We start from the raw sequence: 13,462 nt of genomic DNA on the forward strand, positions 1-13,462 counted from the left end.
AGCTGACTCACTTCCATTCTACGAGAATGCATGCAGCTTTTATCTGGATTTAAGATCTCAAACCGTGGGATGAAAAACGCAAATTCTGAGAGAAATGTATGCACTTGGTGGGTCCACATTTTTGTTCAGACATAAAATATTTCCATTTCATGATTAACAGTGAGGTGTGCAACGGATATCTGCACACCTGTGTCTACAGCGGCAGGCGCTCAGGCGTGTCCGGCTCTTTGTGACCCCAGGGACTGCGGCACACCAGGCCTCCCTGTCCATCACGGAGTTTACTCAAACTCACGTCCATTGAGTTGGTGATGCCACCCAACCGTCTCATCCTCTGTCATCCCCTACTCTTACGATTCCACATATGTGAGGTCCCTGGAAGAGTTGGATCCATAGACACAGGAAGTAGGACTATGCAGGGGAGGGCGTTGCCAAGGGCTGGGGAAAGGGGCTGGGGAGTCAGTTTAATGGGCCCAGGGCTTCAGTTTGGGGAGACGAGAAAGCTCCGGAGATGATGGTGGGGCTGTTTGCACAACAGTGTGAATGGACTTGATTCCACCGCGTTGTGCACCTAACAGCAGTCCAGACGGCCACTGCGGAGCCACATGTCAGCGCAGCGCAGGCGCTCAGCCGTGTGCAACTCTCTGCGACCCCGTGCACTGCAGCACGCAGGCCTCCCTGTCCATCACCAACCCCGCGAGTCGGTAGACTCACGTCCATCGAGTCGGTGATGCCTTCCAGCCATCTCATCCTCTGTCATCCCCTTCTCCTCCTGCCTTCAATCTTTCCCAGCATCAGGGTCTTTTCAAAAGAGTCAGCTCTTCGCATCAGGTGGCCAAAGGACTGGAGTTTCAGCTTCAACATCAGTCCTATCAATGAACACCCAGGACTGATCTCCTTTAGGATGGACTGGTTGGATCTCCTTGCAGTCCAAGGGACTCTCAAGAGTCTTCTCCAACACCACAGTTCAAAAGCATCAATTCTTTGGCGCTCAGCTTTCTTTATAGTCCAACTCTCACACCCATACGTGACTCCTGGAAAAACCACAGCCTTGACTAGACAGACCTTTGTTATGTGTATTTTACTACAATTATGCGTTACGTGTAAAATCACTACAATTTAAAGGCAGTGGCTGTGAAGTTCCCGTGGGGAGGGGAGAGGCGGGCTGGGGAGGCTGGCGTGGAGGCGGCGGAGCCAGTGCTGCCTGTTCCCAAAGCCCCGGGGCGCACCCAAGCTCTGCAGCGGGACATGGGCTCTGCACGCCCGGCCCACCAGCCGGGCACCCAGCGCTGCTCTGGGAGGTCAGTACAGGGATGGACCTGGCCAGGAGGTGCCCAGTGAGCTGCTGTCTGGGAGGGCGATCGGGGTTGGCGTGACACTGGACGCTGGCGTGGGCTTGCCCACCAGCTCTGCCTTTAACCTGCCACAGTGGAATCGATACCTCCCCGCCCTTTGTAAGGTTACTGTCCAGGCCAGTCTGAGTGAGGACATTGACTTTGTTAAGCAGTGTTCTCCGCGCCCACTGGACACGACGGCATGGCCTCCCGCGTCTCTTTTGCTGTGGTGACCTGTCCTCCTGCCCTCCAGGCTCGCCGTCCTGGTTGGGCCACGCTCACATGTGATGCGTCTCTCTGCGGAGGCGGCCAGATTTGCTTTGTTCGCCTTCGTTCGGGACCTTCGCGCCTGTGTCTCTGGATGAGACTGGCCTGTGCCTGTCCTTGCTCCTAGCTGGGGGTTCATTTCTCAGCCCCCCTCCCCTGCCCCGGCCCACCCATGCTCAGCTGTCTAAGCTCATGGGGGCTCCAGGACCGAGGGGCAGCCCATCGCTGGGGTGCCCCTCCTAGGGTCTGGGGGGCCTGAGCCCCTCTGTGTCCTGGGAGTCCTGGGGAGGGGCAGTCCTGTTGTCTGAGGATGCTGCCCACTGGCAAAATCACCAAGCGGGCAGAGGCTGCCTCAGTCAGCCTGGCATGTGGGGAGTTAACGGAGGTCTCCTGCAGCTGGGCCGCAGCCTGGCGCCCCACAAAGCCCCGATCTCGTCCTTCACGAGGCCCAGCTTCCCGTTTCACCACCACCGGCTCGACGAGCAGCCTGCACTCCTGGGCAGACAAGGCAGAAAGCTCTTTTCCTTCCATCCTAGCTGGGCTGGCTGGCTCTTCCCTGAGCCCCCACTCCGGCAGGACGCAGAGGGGTCAGCCGGGGAAGGCGGGTTCAGGATGCTGTGAACCTCCTCCGCTGTGCCCCTCCTGGGTGGGATGTGGCCTGTGGCCTGGGGCAAAGTGGGGCGGGTGTGGCGCCCCCCCCCCGCCCCCACCCTCCTCTGTGTCCAGCCCCCGGAGGCCGAAAAGGTTACAGGGAGGAGGTGGCACCTGCCTCTGCTGCCCCCACCTCCGCTGCACCCCCCACCCCGCCTCCGCTGCCCCACACCCCGCCTCTGCCGTCCCCACGTCCGCCCGCCCCCGCCTCCGCTGCCCCCCCACCGCCACCTCCGCTGCCCCTCCATCTCCGCTGCCCCTCCATCTCCGCCCGCCCCCGCCTCCGCTGCACCCCCACCGCCACCTCCGCTGCCCCTCCACCTCCGCTGCCCCCCCACCGCCACCTCCGCTGCCCCTCCATCTCCGCTGCCCCTCCATCTCCGCCCGCCCCCGCCTCCGCTGCCCCCCCACCGCCACCTCCGCTGCCCCTCCACCTCCGCTGCCCCCCCACCGCCACCTCCGCTGCCCCTCCACCTCCGCTGCCCCTCCATCTCCGCCCGCCCCCGCCTCCGCTGCCCCCCCACCGCCACCTCCGCTGCCCCTCCATCTCCACCCGCCCCTGCCTCCGCTGCCCCCCCGCCTCCGCTGCCCCCCCGCCTCCGCTGCCTGCTCGCTGCCGTCTCCACAGCCCCCTGGGCTGCCCTGAGCGGCCATCAGGGTCCCTGGGGTGGCCAGCTTCCCCACCATTGCATTCGTGGGCACGTGAGAATCTTCCAGAAGCACTGTTAGGGAGAGCCCTGACCCCGGGGCACCTTCCCGATCCGCTCTGATGCTGCCCCAGCCGGGTGCCCCAGGCCAGGCGTCCCTCCAGCGTGGGGAGCTGACCCGACAGCCCGAGCCTGACCCCCTCTTGCGCTGACCAGTGGTGGGCACCAGCGACTGCCCTCTGCCCTCCTCTCCCCTGCACACCTGGGCCCCGGACACAGGGCCTCCGGGATCCACCGGGAGTGCCAGGCCCTCCTCCTTGCAGATCCACACGGTCCGGAGACCCGGCTTCGGGGGGTGCAGGTTTGGGGGTTACCTTGGGTTCTGGGGGAGGGAAAGTGCGGCTTACGTCCTAACAGTGCAGAGCCCTCCCTGCACTGAGTCCCCACCCACCCCCATCCTCCCGCTCCACGCGGATTCGGGCGCGCGGCAGGCGCTCCTGTGGGGGTGATGGAGCTGCGGCTCTCTGACTGTCTTTACAAGGTGGGGTTTGGGACTTCCCTGGGGGGGAAGGATTCCCAGGGAATCCTTCCCGGTGGCTAGGGTTCTGCGCTCACTCAGCTGAGGGCTTGAGTTCAATCCCCGGTAGGGGAATGAAGACCCCACATGCCAAGTAGCGTGGCCAGTATAAAAAGAAAGAAAAATATGCAAGAAATTCACAATCTGAATCTATCACAGAACGTGGGCTTCGGTGGGCTTCTTTGTCCTTTGCTCTGGGTCCTGGTTACTAGTTTCTGCAAAAGCAAAAGCCACGGTCAAGACGTGGGGCTGCTGAACGGCTCAGATAAGGCGGTGACTCAGCCCCGGGCACACGCGGTCTCCTGATTAGATCTGAGGTGGCCGCCTGCCTCCAGATTCCCAGATAGGGGTAATCCCTCCGGCTTCCCTTTTGTTCCACATCTAAGGACATGAAAGGTGACTTGGAGCAAGGGTTCAGGCACAAAGGGTGACTCGGAAAGCCCAGTGCGGGAGGGAGAGAAGCGAGGGGGAAAGTCACCAGCAGGGGTCGCGTTGCCCCTGGGGTAACCGGGGCGCAGTTAACCAGGGCCCCTGCAGGGACTGCGCAGGGCGCGCCTGAGAACTGCCCCCAGTGGGGGCCGAGGAAGCTGGGTGTTTGCCTGCCCCTTGCTGGCTGAGGTTAACTCCACAGCACTGGGGTGGCCCTGCACACACACACAGGCCAGCTGCTCCCCTGAAGCCAGAAGCCACACGTGTGTGCAAGGCTGACCATGGGGGATGCAGTGACCTCCTGCACGGGCTGAGGGTGGCAGGCAGTGTGTTGCCTGCCTTTGGGCCACTCTGCTACCCTCCTGAGGCCTCATCAAAACTCACATGAACAGAGCTGGGGGGATATCCCAGTTCCCACTCGATCCTGTCTTGGGATAACTTCTTACGCCCCCAGCATCAGGGTGTGCATACTGGATCTTCGTGAATCACACAGACTCATGAAACTGGCCCCCAGGTTAAGATTCAGAACCCAGGGACTTCCCTGGCAGTCCAGCGGCTATGACTCTGCACCGCCAACACACGGAACTCGGGTTCGATTCCTGGTCGGGGAACTAAGATCCCACATGCCATGCATGTGACCAAAAAAAAAAAATCCACAGCCCGAGAGCCCTTCAAAAGCCCCTCCGTGCCGCCTCCCAGTCCCAATGACCCTGAGGGTCCCTGCTCCCAACTTCTAGCCGCACAGACTAGTTTTGCCTGCTCCCGAACTTCGTGGAAAGGGGCCTCCTGTGCGTGCTGTTTGCGCCTGGCTTCTTGGGCTGCGTTGCTGAGCGATGTCCACCTTGTCCCATGTGGCTGGGAACTGTTTGTTTTCACCGTGATACCATCTGCTGCTGTGTGGACGCACCCAGACCCCCATATCCATCCCTCTGCGGTGGGCATGAGAGTGACTTCCAGTTTGGGGAACTAAGGGCAGTGCTGGAGGGAACCGACTCGTCTGGCTGCTGGCGGACACTCGCTTGCCTCCTCTGCAGGGGAGTTTCGGGTCATCCAAGTTCAAGTGCTCAGCTGTAGCCAATTCTACCAAATGGTTTCTGAGATGAGCGTACCGCGTGAAGCTCCCACCCGCGGCGGACAAGGATTCCAGCTGCGGCTCCTCCCGCCCACACTGCAGACTCGCGTCCTCTTCCTTCTACAAACCTAGCGGCCATGGGGCTTGTCCACAGGCACCACGTCCTTCTGACCCCCGCCAGCCTCCTGCATGCTTCAGAGACGAGACAGAACAGGGGCCCAGAGAGGGAGCCCCTGAGCCCACGTCACACAGCGTGCGGGCGGCTGGCCGGGGCTTGAGCCAGGCTCTCTGCGGGAGGCCTTCTGCTAGCTGGCAGGAGGTGGGTGGAGGGGACACGGGGGGAGGGGACGTGGGTGGATGCTCGGCAGATTTCCGGACACGAGGTGGTGATTGAGACTGAGGCCCGCTCCTCCCCTGGAAGCCGTGCAGCTGGCCAGGTGATGGCAGCTGCCTCTGCCCGTCCTCTGATCAGCTGACAGGAGGGCACCGTGCCCCATCTTCCCAGGGCAGGACCAGGGGAGGTTGGGTGGACGACACCCCCGCCCTGGCTGCTGAGACCCCGGCAGGGAGCCTCTGGGCAGTGCGGCGGAGTGCGGTCCAGCCTCTGCCCCTCCTAGCAGCGTCCCGGGACCTCTGACCACGACCTCCAAGCCTCTCTAGTTCCCCATCCGCTCAACAGGCCATGGGCATGAGCCCTGGGAGAGCCAGGGTGGAGAGCACGCTCCCTCCACCTCCCTCGGGCCCACGGGAGGCTCAGACAGCGACAGCGGGGCCTGGAGGCCAAGAGGGGGCCGGGGTGCTGCCCGCCCCCAGCCCCTCCTCCCGCGTGTTGGCACGTGGCTTTGCTCAGCTGCAGCCAAGCCGCTGAGAGAGCCCAGAACACGGCCTCTTTGTTTGATCCCAGGTCTGCCTGCTCCCCGAGACTGAAGCTGTGGGCCCAACCTCGGGCTGGCCACCCACGGCATGACCTATGATAGGAGAGCCAGGAGGACACCCCTCTGTGAGACGGGGCGACACAGAAGGCAGGACTCAGTCTGGCAGGACTGGAAGCAGCTCCAGGGCTCCCAGGCCAGGGCCTGCCCCTCCTCCTCCCTAGTGGCCCCTGGGTCTCTCCCAGGGTCTCTGTCTGTGCAGCTGCTTTTCTTAAACATCCCCAGGCTGCCTCTGTCCATCTGTGTCTTCCACGGAGTTTTGCTGACCTGCTTCTGTGCAACTACGTTCCCACTTATGAGGCTTATACCTGTGAGCCAAATGGCCATGCACCTGACGCTCGGGGAGGCTGCTGTTCAGTGGCAGAGGCTCACGAGCCTGTTGACAGTCATGGCACACAGCAGAGCCTGGAGACAGGCCCTGCGGCCCCACCGTCTGGGTAGGGGTGGACAGAAGCCAGGAGGGCTCCCTGGAGGAAGTGAGGTTTCAGCTGAGATGCGAAGGCTGAGAATGGAGCAAGCAGGCAAGGGGGGGCCGGTGGGGAGAGGGAGGGTGTTTCTGGCAGGTGTCACAGCACAAGCAGGAGCTGGGAGGTCGCAGAGAGCAGGGTGTGGACAAGGAAGTGGATACAGCCCCACAGGCGCAGAGAGGAGGGGAGACTGAGAGGAGAGAGAGACGCCGGGCTCCCACCCAGGGCAGACGCCGATCAGAGCCCAACCACTCGAGGGCCTTGCCGGCCTGGCCTGGGCGTGGGCTTTGCTCCAGCGCCCCCGGGGAGCCACGGAAGGGCTTTAAGGCAGGCAGTCACGTGGCCAGACTGCGCTTTACAAATCAGTGATTGCCGAGAAGAGAACAATATTTTCGGGGGTGAAAGGCCTGAGCGGAAACTTCACTGAAGACGAGCTGCAGACGCCTGGCAAACACGTCAGAATCCTCATCCCCATTAGTGACCAGGGACATGTAAATTAGAACCACGCTGAGACACCATTTTACACCTACTGCACGGGCCAGCGTTAACAAGGGCTGGCGGGGAGGCGCGGCCCCCCGCCGCCAGCAGCCGTTGGCGGGAGCCCGCGTGGGTGCAAACACTTGGAAAGAGCAGTTTGGCTTGAGCTGGTGGACTTGAAACGTGCACACCCGTGACCCGGGCCGCACGCTGGCCCTGGAGGACTAGTGCCGACGTCACTGGAGCAGCCAGAGGGGTGTCACGTGTAACAGGGAAACCAGACGGCAGCCTGGAACACCCAGACAGCAGATTCACCCGCTGTGCTCCTCCAGGGGCGGTGGAATATTACACAGCCCTGAAAGGAAACGCAGACGGATGTGCGCATGCTCACGGATGCAGAGAAGACCGTTTACGGGGGGTCTGTTTAGCTCCAGTTCAAAAACAACCCAAACAACATACCGATTTAGGGATGTACCCAGAGCTGGCCGCTGCTTTTACGGGGAGATGCTGCAACCGGGGAGGGGCCTGGGAGAGGCTCTCTGGATCCGGTGGACCCCGTGGTCCACAATCCCCCGCTTCCGGTATTTTCACAAAGTGGGAATCAGCCACTGGGCGCGTGTCACTTTCTCTCCTGCTGGCTTCGCATTTTTGCAATGGGTGTAACCCGCTTGTTTTATTAGTCACCAGCCGCAGGCGACGGCATTCCTATCAGGCCCACGTTGCTTCCCCGTTGCTGCCGGGGCTCCTGGTACCCAGTCCAGCCGCAGTCAGCGACCATGTGAGACGCAGGAAATCTCTGGGCTCTCATTGGCTGGTGGCTCAGGGCTTCGCTGGCTGACAGCCAATCGCTGATGAGTTCGATGAAGTCCCCAAAGTGTCTGTTGGAGATTTTACAGAGAATACGCTTCAGAAATGTGTGCTGTGGGGGATTTTACACAGAACACGCTTCAGGAATGTTTGCTATTATCTGACAGCATCTGAATCGAATGCAGAAGAAATCAAGTTCAAACCCAAGAACGCAAATGCAGTCACCCTGTGAGGGTCATTCACGGATTCCTCTCCAGGATCTGGCAACGGCCCCCAGTTTCCATTGAGAGGCTCACTCCCACACCCAGGCTTTTGGGAGAGCGTACGATCGGGGCTGAGCCAATCAGCACAGCCTGTTCCTCTGGCTGCAGTGATTGGTCCAGGGCTGAGCATCTGACTTAAGCCCCTCCATCGGGAGAGAACCTTAAGGCCAGTGGAGTATTGCTTCATTTCGTCTAGACGTGAAGGGTTGTGGGCTGGAACTTCTGGGAATTTTGGTCACCAGCAGAGATGCTTTGGGTGGAAAGTGGAGAGAGGAGAGAAGAGCTGAGAGCCGAGAGGGAGAAACTTGTTCCTGGAGACATTTGGGCACCTGGATCCAGCTATGCCTGAAGTCCTCCTCTCTATATCGTTCCATTATGGAATTCACTACCTTCCCCCCCACCCCGTTTTTTTTTTTGGCTTTAGGCCCCTGTGAGTCAAGTGTTCTGTGACTTGCAGCAGAAAGTGCAGACCAGCACCCCTCCCAGCTCATCAGGGACACCCCTGGAGCCAGAAACCTGGGAGTCGCCCCAGCCCTCCCTCTCCCCAGCTCCCACGTCACACTAGCCCGGGTGGAGTCTCTCCTCAGTGTCCCTCCAGTCCTGCCGCATCCTCACGCCACAACCCCCATCCGAACTGTGTCATCACCCACCTGACCTCTGGCACCCAGCTTCTCAGTGCGCGCGCATGCTCAGTTGCCCAGTCATGGCTGACTCTGTGCGACCCCATGGACTGTAGCCTCCCAGGCCCCTCTGTCCATGAGGTTCTCCAGGCAAGAATACTGGAGTGGGCTGCCACGCCCTCCTCCAGGGGATCTTCCTGACCCAGGGATCAAACCCATGTCTCCTGCATCCCCTGAATTGCAAGAGGATTCTTTTAACTGCTGAGTCACCAGGGAAGCCCCAGCCTTCTCAGTCTCTCCCGTTAAAATCCTCTAGCAGTTCCCCATAGCTCTCCAAATAAACACCAAATTCTTCTGCCAGCCCACTGGGCCTGGCCAAGTCCTCTCCTCTCACCACCGTCCCTTCAAAGGACTCCTCAGCTTTGTATGGTCAGCCGGGCAGCTAAGGGACACTGCAGTCAGTATGTTGGTGCTTCAATATGGCCACCCTAGATAACCACCTCCAGCGTGGGTCACATCACATGAGGTCTAAAGGTTGGAATGTGGGAGGTGAAAATTCTCTTTGGACCATGTAGAAAGCCTCTGGCCCAGCCCTGGGAAGGGGATGGGCTGAGTTGGTCACAGGGTACTGGAGGAGTTGGGGTCTGTTAGCTTGGAAAGCAGGCAGCCTGGAGCTCTGACTGAGGAGTAGCTGAGAGGTCTGCAGGTACCAGAAGGCAGGGCTGGGACCCAAAAAGGAGTGCCTTCCCGTGTGAGGAAGACTTTTCTCTCCACACCTAACAGCCCAGTTTCTGGCTCCTTCTTTCGGATTCAGCTGGGAGAGGAGGATCTGGGCTCCTCTACTCAGGGAAGGGCATTCTGGGCCCTTTCCCCTGGCATCGCTATAACCAGCTGGGGTCCAGGGGTCTCAGAGCTGGAAGAGGAAACCTGGAGCCTGCTGGGTTGTGTCTCTGGACTGGGAGACTTGGACTCAGGGGGACTTGGGACTCCGGGGTGTGGATAGGGTGGGCACAGAGCTCACATGAGCTTCCTGGTGGGAAGGAGAGAGGCTGGGTTTGCGCCCAAGCTCAGGTGTGAGTCTCAGCCGCGTGGTGGAGAAGGACGCAAGAGGGGTGGTTGTATCACAGGCTCATAAGCTGCATGAAGCTGTGGACTACGCTTCTTGTTGTTTAGCCATGAGTTATGTTTGACTCTTTGCAACACCGTAGACTGTGCCTACCAGGCTCCTGTGTCTGTGAGATTTCCCAGGCAGGCATACCGGAGTGGGTTGCCATTTCCTTCTCCAGGGAATCGTCCTGACCCAGGGATCGGATCCACGTCTCCTGCTTTGTAGGTGGATTCTTTATTGCTGAGCCACCAGGGAAGCCCGTGACTGTCTTAATTACTGTCTTCACCATTATTCCCGAAAGCTTCAGCCAGAACGAGGGAGCCCTCAGCCACTTTCTGCAGGGGGAACCCCGGGTCCTGCTGGAGTGATCCTGCTTTGGCAGCCACTGTGCTCAGTTGCCGGCTGGGGGGCAGCTCACACGGCGGGAGTAGGGGTCGCCCAGGCTCCTTGGAGCGGGAGGTCTGAGTGAGGCATTCCCAGGGCCACTGAGAGCATCGCCACCCTAAACTCCTCGGTACCCGCGGACTGGTCGGGTGGAGCCCTGTCGGGTAACTGGAGGTTATTTGGAGCCTCAGAGGCCAAACTTCGTGATTTAAATAGAGATGTGTTTTCCCTCGGACGTTCCCAGAAGGGGAGGCTTTAAGGAATTACTGGGAATTCCTGTCCGTCAACAAGTCCTGGTGCTGAGGGCCCAGCCACCAGGGGTGTGGGCTAGGGCGGCCAGAGGGCTAGGGGTTAAATATGAGAGTAACAGTGGGTGAAGGCTGGATGAATGGAAAAGAGCTGGAAAAAAACAGGTTGCTTGCTAGTCCGTCTTAGAATGGAGAAACCCTAAGCGCAAAGGAAAATACTAGACAGTTTTTCTACATCAAAGTTTACAAGTTAAAAAAAACAATTTACAAGCTCTACATGTTAAAAAAAACAAGAGAGAGAAACAGATAAACTTAAAACAAAGGTGTCTGCAGCAGGTACTTGGCAGACAAAGGGTCAGCACTCGCACTATACAGAGAACTCTCAAAAATTATTAAGATGAGCACCTCAATGGTGAAAGCGAACGAAGAACAGGTTCACGGAGTTCTCAGAAGACACCAATCATTTACGACGGCAATCAGCTTCAGACGGTGGGAGAAGGCCTTCACCTGGCAGATGGACTAAGACCTCAGAAGACGGTGGTGACTGGGCGAGGAGCGAGCGTCCTCACATGACTGAGGGGAGGAAATCTGTGTGGCTTTCCGGGGGTCCTTTGCAGGATATATCGCAAGCATTTACACATACGCACAACCTTGCAGTTTCTGGATAGTGGACAAGTGCCCCAAAATATAGGCTGGAGGATATTCTTCAAATTATTTTTCATGATAAAAAAACTGGAAATGATGAATGGAGAATCAGATCGACCGTGGCTACAGCAGACAGCGGGATACTGGGCAGCTCTTGACTGTAGTTTTGTAGACACACGTGTTGATGCAGGAATGGCCACAGTGTATCACACAGAAATGGAGCAGAAAGTGTGTTAGAATTTGTGGGCGTACATACGGACGGGCTTCCCAGGTGGCGCTAGTGGTAAAGAACCTGCATGCCAGTGTAGGAGACACAGGAAACCTGGGTTTGATCCCTGGGTCGGGAAGATCCCCTGGAGGAGGAAATGGCACCCCACTCCAGTGTTCTTGCCTGGAGAATCCCCGGGACAGAGGAGCCTGGGGGGCTACAGTCCACAGGGTCACGGGGTCAGACATGACTGAAGCGACTTAGCATACATGTATGTGGACGCGCATACATTCACTCATGCAACTACTCGTTTTTATAAAACAAAAGGGGTTGGAAGAGTTTCTCTTGTGAAGGTAGATTTGCTAGTGTTGAGTGTTTTATTATGCACTTCCTAACTTATTTAGTAAAATCAAAACCAGCCTCTCCCATTTCACAGATGGGAAAACTGAGGCTCAGAGCAGACAAGAGACTTGCTGGGAGCAGGCCTCCCGTCTCTGGGCTGCCCCAGTAGGGAAGGGGCGCTGAGACCAAGTTTTCCAGCCCTCCAGGGAGGTCCTAGCCCCCTGAGCAACGCGCCCCTAGCCCCCTCCCTCCCTTCCGCCTCCCAGGAAAGCTGGCCTGATGGTGAGACTGGGCCAAGTCTTGTCTAGGGTGACCAGAACTTTTCAGAAGTGCCAGAAATTTCATCACACCAGGCAGAGGGATGGGCGGGGGTGAGTCACGAATGAGCTAGGCCACAGGAGGTAGGGTCTGGCCGTTCCCAGATGGGAGGTGTCAGGCCGGGCCGCTTTCCTGGAACCAGCAGATGGCTTGGGAAAGTGGAGAGAAGTCCTAGAGTGAGAGAAGGGCTGCAGAGGCTTCCTCCAGCTCCTCTCTCCACACAGCCCACTCCAACCACTCTGCCAAGGGGTCTCCGAGCCCCTGCTCACACCCCGTGGATGGGGAACCTACTGCCTGGCTGCAGGGTGCTCCCCTCCTGCCTCTGGGAGGGCAGCGAGAGTGCGCGGACTCTGCGCTCAGACTGCTCTGGGCTGGGGCCTTAGCTTTTCCATCAAGCTGCGCTTTCTTTGTCTGTGAAATGGGGGTGATAATACCTAGTTTCTCAAAGACTACTTTGAAGATCAAACTGATTAATCGGCGTAGGGTTCCTATTAAAGTACTGTCGTTGTTGCCCATGCATTAAATTGCATCTGGCTCACTGTGACCCCATGGACTGGAGCACACCACGCCTCCCCGTCCTTCACTGTCCCCAGAGCTTGCTCAGACTCATGTCCATTGAGTCAGTGGTGCCATCCAACCATCTCATCCTCTGCCGTCCCCTTCTTCTCCTGCCTTCAATCTTTCCCAGCATCAGGGTCTTTTCAAATGAGTCAGCTCTTCACATCAGGTGGCCAAAGTACTGGAACTTCAGCATCAGTCCTTCCAGTGAATATTCAGGGTTGATTTCCTTTAGGATGGACAGGTTGGATCTCCTTGCTGTCCAAGGGACTCTCAAGAGTCTTCTCCAGCACCACAGCTTGAACTGTTACAGTGTATGATGAACAGATATGAGTTTATTTTTCATTCCAATCAGTGTCACCTTTATTTAAGGCAGAGCATCCTTGGAGATCAGGAAAAACAGATTCTTGATGGCTAACTAACCCGTGTCCTAAGTGGGCCTGGGAACTGGTGGGAGGTAATGTCACCAAGGCAAAACTCAGGCTATCAGATGAAGCTCTTGGGTGCAAGTAATAAAGCCCCAGTTCAGACTAGCTGAAGCTCCAAAGGGAATTTAGTACACCCCAGGGGTGGGCTGGCTTCAGGCCTACAGACCCAGGGCTCAGTGCACCCGAGAGTTCATTTCTCTTGCAGGTGAAGGGCCAGGCCATGTTCGGTGACTCCATGAGGCTCAGGGATGCTTCCACCCCAGTGTGACTTCCCCCTGGTAGACGGGAGCGCTCCAGCTCCATGCCCACCCCAGGCCCTCGCTTCAGCCAGCTGGAAGGGGAAAGGGTTCTTGACCTCCTGCAGCCAGAAAGTGGGGCCACGCAGAGACTGGGCACAATCAGCTTTCACTGGGTTGATCAGTAGGATACTGGGGATGCAGAAAGGAGTGCAGACGGGCAAAGGGGCTGCAGGGACGGCTGGAGTCCAGAGCAGAGGGCGCTTGCATGGGGCTCCAAGCCTGACTCTGTGCCCGGATCTGAGCTCCTTCCATGCTAACTGCCAGCAGCTGCCCTCGGCCACCTGTTGGGACTGGCATGTGTCCACTGTGGCCATTCCTAGGGGCAGATCGTGGGACTCGGGGGCCGTTTGAGCAGGGGATTCCAGGGCCTGGAGTGAGGCATGG

The sequence above is a fragment of the Budorcas taxicolor genome, chromosome 1 (genome assembly GCF_023091745.1).
Source record: "Budorcas taxicolor isolate Tak-1 chromosome 1, Takin1.1, whole genome shotgun sequence".
Classification (NCBI taxonomy): domain Eukaryota; kingdom Metazoa; phylum Chordata; class Mammalia; order Artiodactyla; family Bovidae; genus Budorcas; species Budorcas taxicolor.